This window comes from Labrus bergylta, chromosome 23 (genome assembly GCF_963930695.1).
Source record: "Labrus bergylta chromosome 23, fLabBer1.1, whole genome shotgun sequence".
Classification (NCBI taxonomy): domain Eukaryota; kingdom Metazoa; phylum Chordata; class Actinopteri; order Labriformes; family Labridae; genus Labrus; species Labrus bergylta.
This window is the reverse complement of record NC_089217.1, coordinates 8,138,192-8,145,077: the sequence shown is the minus strand read 5'-3', so window position 1 is coordinate 8,145,077 and position 6,886 is coordinate 8,138,192.

The window sequence follows — 6,886 nt, the reverse complement described above, 5'->3', positions numbered from 1 at the left end:
GTGAGTGTGTGTATGAATAGAGACGGAGGCAGTGGGTGAGTGAGAGCTTGACTTTGACTCTCAGTTTCCCTCCAGAGATAAAGTGTGCTGTAATGAGGCCCTGAGCTGCCCTGCTGAGGAGACAGTAGAACCAGCAGGAGAGAAGGGTGACCTTGAAGGCCACGAGCTCACACTACACACTCTCACTCACATCCACAAACTTTCAGCAATGGTACTATTTTTCTACTGCAAAAGTAATCTACAGCCTCTACACCCCTTGTTTATATGAGGCTCATAGGATTGTGTCCATTTAGCATAATTCATTTCCATGCCGTGTTCAGTCGATCATGTCGTTTATTCTACCACTGCAATAACTTCCCACAGGCAAAATAAAAAGTTCTGAAGACTAAAGTTACTATTTGAGGAATGTAACAGAATGCAGGTTTTAAGTGTGTCACTCTTGTTCAGAGTAAATAAAAAAAAACAACTCAACATATTGCAACTAATCTCTCTAGCTGTTCTCTGGGCTGCTTAACTTTAAAAAAAACTGGCACACTGGAGGGCTGGAATCAGAAAAACAGTAAGAAAGAAGTTTGCAAATGAGGACATTTCCATCGCTTACAATTAAGGTTTACGTTTTTTGTTTAACATCTCGTCTTTTTAAGGCAAGAAAATGTTTTTGTTTTTTTTTTCTCTGGGGAAAATAATCAAATTGATTTTGTGTTGTGATGCCTTCCTCACATACAAAAAGGAACAACAGTTCTGTTTTTGCATAATTCTGTTGGAGCTCTTAGTTAATTAGTCCTGTTTTTCTTTTCTGGAACTACTGTATATTCCATTTGCAATCATTTATCTGCATAGTGTCACTCACAGAGTCTATTGTTTTGTATTTGAATATATTGTTGTTTTTTCCATGGTGTACCAATATCATAGAAACCTAACTTTATAATAGTGTAGGTAGTTCTAATTTGGTCACTGGATGCTGTATTGCAATAGCAAAATCCTCCTAAGTTGACAAACCCCTATCACCAGCTGGTGTATCCTCTATTGCTGTAACACTAAACCCCACATGGTACCAAAGGTAGTGTCCAGATTACAATGCAGATATTTTAAGACACAAACTTTTTGTTTTTAAAAAAATATCCCATTTATTCAAAGTAAGAGAAGCACTTTCACATCCACAAAAAGTTTCTATGAGTTCTTTGTTAGCTGATGCAGACTGATTTAACACTAGGCCTATAACCAAGACATCCAGAAGAAATAAGTTCCTCACATGGGAAGGTTAGACGCTCCCTACGTGTAAGAGCAGCATATGACTGTGCCATAATCCAGTGGCTACTAAACCTGTTACATGGCCCTGCATAAGCCTGTATAGCCGTGACCTGTGAGGAGCCAGTTAAAACTAATCCCCACAACTGTAAAAGAAAAAAAGAAAAAGAAATGTTTTCTCATCCTTCAGAAGAGGATTTAAATTACTTTACTCTTACAACTCGTGCTGTGGCTGCTTTCCTGCGGCAGGATGTGCTGCTGGAGCCTTCAGTGATTCTCTTGTTAATTTTTTTTCTTCAAGTCCAGTACATTCGGGTGAGCAGGCTCCTTTTATTTACAGCGTACAGCTCATATTGTCCTTTCTGAGACCTGCACATGCACACTTGTACAGCCTTTTCAAAGACATGTGAACACTTCAGTACAAAAAGAAAACACCCACCTGCAAATAGAAATATATGTAGGTGAATACAGAGACGCACAATTGTTATTTACAATATGACTTTACATACAAATATATTGTGTGCGAAGGGCTGGAGGGCAAACAGGAGTTAGTTCAAATGAAAGCGCACACACACACACACACACACACACACACACACACACACACACATACGCACAGAGGCACAGTGATGCATATTGTGTACGAGACCTTATTGTCCCCAACGCTTGTATAAGTAGCCTCAAGGCATTTGCAACACAGACACACACTCAAACATGATTATCTCCATCTGATGTCTGTGACTGGGTCATACTGGGACGGTGACATCATGGAGTTATCATCAGTGAACACACACACACACACACACACACACACACACACACACTAATACACCGTCTCATACAAACATCTGCTTACAACCCAGGGGACAAGAACACATCGACAACACTGCGTCAGCCTGCAGGACTTATTGTTAGTGTTGTACTAAGCGTTACACTTTGATGCTGTATCGATTGTTTTGTGTGAACATACATTTTTTTTTACTATAAAAAATGTGTAGAGGTCCCATTTTAGTGTTTTCTTCTTTATACTCAGAACTTACATAGAACCAAAACGTCCAGAACACCATTTAGGCGACTGAAATTCATGTTCAATGTAAATGTGACATTTAAGCTTGTAGGAGGAATTTTATACTTAATAAATTAGGGAAAAAAGCAACACATAATATGACCCAACCACACACACTGTCTGTTCTTCGTCCAGTTTACAGTTTCTAGTTTAACAAACACTCTTTCATATAAACCACACTAGATTTACCAGTTTTCAGCGGTATTTTATTTATTTATACAAGACTTAATTCAGGTTTTTTCAAATACAAGTCCTTAGTTTCTCAATCATTAAAAGAAGAAATAAAAAACAATGCTGCATTTAATTCTGTCATGTCAGTAGATAAAGATGAATTTCTGTTTTACAGTGAAGAAAAACACTTATTGACACTCTTGTGATGTTTAAAACCAAAAAGAAAATCACACTTGAATCAGTTTCATTAGAAGCTGCTTGTTCCACTTTTTAAAACTTCATACCTACGGGGAGTCTTTTTCACGACACACATTTTGGGAGTGGAAACATGCAGGACAAGTTGTCACCCCTCCATGGGACAGGAAGTGGAAATCAAAATCTCTCTGTAAAGATACATACTCCACACAGAGGAGTCTGCCTGGGGTGAATACTTGATCTGTAAACCTTCATGCTGCGTGTGGCCTTGCCAACCACTGAGCGCTGTGATGTCCACGGGCTAACATCTGTTTACATGATGCTAAGTTAAAGTCTGAGAGTGCAGTGCTGAGCAGTTTGGCAGGTGTTCTGAGGTAGGACATTTTCCCCTGCTGCGTCATGCAGGAACAGGTATTAGACTTCCTGTATCATGTCTTTACTAAAAGTGTGAATTATTATACGAGTTACTTCCACATCTATGGGGTAAAAACTTTAATTCCTCAAAATGCTTTAAGAACACTTACATTATTGATGCCAACATCAAGGGTTAAATGCTAGGAAACAGAATTCATAATATAATAAGTAAACGTATCAAATACATTTATTCTATTATTTAACTGTAAACTTTTACATAGTTTAAGTATACAGGGATTACAGCAGGATTAATAATGGATACATAATAGATAGATACATCTTAAAGCACACCAGTGGCCATGGGTCCAACAAAAGAGTAATAAAAACCGAAGAAATAATGACACCCTTGACAAATTATCAGCAACAACGTCCCATTTCCTCACATTATTTGCATGACATTTGCATATATTCAGTGTTATGTCTCTATAACTTAGAGGAAGGTTCGGTTAACTCCTTGAAGTTCATTTACAACGATATATCTTTAAATTATTCCAACACACATCCCTTCCCCCGGCCCACACACACCCTCCCCATATCTTTCCCATCAGGCCCCGCAGAGTCGCTCTTCAGCGGAGAGCAGCGTCCTGAGTGTCGACTAATCAAAGGCCTTTTCACGGGGCAAAGACTGATGGCTTAATTAGGACTGCTAATGTTAATCGCACTTCAATATTTATAAGGAGGAATTCTTTTGTTTAGCCTTGACCTTTTCTCTGGAGCTCATTAACATGGTTATTATTATTGCTGCTGGTGTTGTACTGCTGCTGCTGCTCCTAAACATGGCTGACATGGTCGCCCCCCCCCCCCAGGGCATGTTATTGATTTTGATGGAGCAGACATGGTGCTGTGTTAATGCTTTGTGGGCTGGCTTATCAGCGTTTGGAGGAGTTTAACCCTGGAGGTGTGTGTGTGTGTCTGCATTGTGCCTTTTGGTGTGTTTGGGTTGCCCAAGGGGACACTGGGTAATATGTTATCAGTGCGGTGAGATCATTGTGTTTAAGTCGCAGGTTCATAAATACTAAAGGATGTGTCTTGGTTTTTGTAAGCTCAGCACTTTTACTGAACATCGTAATCAAAACAGAACTGTAAAACACACACACACACACACACACACACACACACACACACACACACACACACACACTAATACACCACACCACACCACCTGAGCTGACAATCATTGTAAGACTTGAATTGCTTCTTGAACAGAGCCAGAGGCTAAATGTTTCATTACTGTAGGACAACATCGATAGCAAAACACATAATGTAGAGGACTCGTGGACACTATAATGAATGTCTATCTTTAAGGTACTGACACTGTGTTGCATCAACAACTTAAATTCAAACATAGCCTAGTTTGAATGTGCTTTCTAATCTAGGATGGAGTTGACGCACTACTTTCATTGAAGGTGTTGCACCAGCTGAGATCGTTCCACTGTAGGCAATTGTTACAACTGAAATCTAGCGTGTAGTACGAGTAAAGAAATGGGACAACCAAGGACAACAAATGATAAAAAACACACAATCTCAAGTAGAATGTGTTGTACTATTCGCACAATGCATTTAAATCAACATAATAATTCAGTCAGACATTATTTAAATATAGAGGAATAGAAATCACCTGTTGAGATACTTGAATTGGGCAAAAAAAAAAAAAAATAGTCTATTGACGCACTATTTTCTCACCAAGCCGCTCCATCTGTTTCTCTCCTTGCTCACTTTGATCCACTGATGTTTTATGGGTGAGCTTTCTATATATGAGCGTCTCTTTCTTTCTTCCCACGAGATTAAATATGCTGTCACAACCATATGTCTAAATCTCTGCACAGACTTAACGTTAGGGATCTTCTCCAAAAGTTTCTGTTTGCACTTTTGACTTTTTCATATTTTAGATTTCTTGTACAGACAAAAAAGAAAAGAAATGCACAACTAGAATCTAGGTTGTATTTAACACATATTTTCTGCCTAAGCTATGCTAGAAAGCAGAAGGAGATGTCTTGACAAAATATTAAATAAATACCTCACATTTTATGGTCTGTCATTTAAAACTTTGAATGACAAGAATTTTACTTTTTGTATGTGTGTGTGTGTGTGTGGGGATGAATTGGCAGGAAGATTATGTAATTCATTAAGTTATGAGCACTCTTGTACTTGCAAACGATTCTTTATTGCAAGGCCATCATCGTTGAAATGCAAACACTTATGACCCTTCAGGTATCATTTGCGACAGAACGTTAGCATTTGTGTGACTGTAAAAGTGTCATTTGGTTTTATGTACGTGATTATGTCAGCAAAAATTATATTTGAATATATTCAATAAAATCTGAATGGTTAATACTGCATAGGATTTATGTACATGTACATGTGTAATAGAACTCGATGTAATTTAAATCCTTGTGAACATTATAGTGAGCATGTACAGGGGTTAAAAATGTGTTTCAGTCCAAATTGGCGTTAAATTGGACGTGGCTAGACTCGGTATTTATCAGAAATGCAGCAAACTAATCATAAGCCAGAAGACCGCTATTTGATCCTAACTGAAGGCTGTGGATGTTGAGTGTGGACTGACATCTTTTGAGCCTCTCCAGGGTGAGTTTACCCTCGTAATGATAGCTACAGTACTAGTTAACAAATATAGCGATCATTTAGAACCAAATTCATTCCTTTAAAAAAGAAAAAGGGTTGGTAACTTTCCATTTTTTTTTAGATTAATAGTCACCATTCAGCGACCTATTAAAATGAATTTGACAACAGAATCATACTCATTAAGGCCACAATATACTGAATGCCTTTGCTCTGTGCTCCAGGCAGATGTCCATTTAAAATGTGATTGGCTGAGACCCCACCCTCTTAAATAAGGTCCTAACAAGCAAATTTGCTTTTTTTTTATGGATTGAAGTTGTAAACCTTATATTCACAATACGACTCTAAACTTTGATACCATGTATACATTTGAACTATTTTAACCAAATTCCAGCTGTTTTAAGTGTTCCAGATGTTTGTATCTGAGTGAGAGAGAAATAAGGGAAAAGAAATCAGATCTACCTGATTTAAAGCAGCCGCTCCGCCTTGCATATTTGTAATCACTTAATGACTTTTTGGAAATGACCGTCAGCGCTTAAGACCACCTATGTGTTTCACAATCAGACCAATGAATAAAAGATTTGAGGTTGAAGTGTCCACATTTGGTATTTAAAATAAGATGAGATGTGGGACAGGGGTGGGGATAAAGCCAAAAAGGACCACCATCAGAGTGCCTTTGACTTTCAGTTTAGACTGCCTTTTCTCTTTACAATGAACTTAATCAGGACAGTCATTTATTTATAAGCTATTGGACCAAATCCCGTTTGTGGCACCTCTTCTCGTTCTTCATGGCACTTCTGGAGGCTGCTGTCATTTCATTTCTCTCCTTCCTTTTATTTAAGACTGAGTGAGATGAGGCAGCAAAACGTATTTTCAATCTCAAGAAGTTCTTTTAGTCTTCTCGTGATTTCTTCAGAGTTCTGAGCAGGACTAATTGTTTTTGTCTTCAATCACACAGAGATTGTGTTCCCTGCAGGCAGATACACTGTTTTCTAGACGGAAGAAGAATCCCAGATGTAACATGTATTTTTATTTAAGCTCAAAAGAAACCTAAATATGGTTTATTGGCTGTTTAATAGGCAATCTTTTCAAACATGTGAGCTGGAATATTAAACGCCTGAAGAAGCAAAAACAATTAACCTCCAGGCTAAGAGTGAACACAAAACATGCTACTTGTTCTGTTCTTCTAATTTACTTTTACAGTAAGTCATT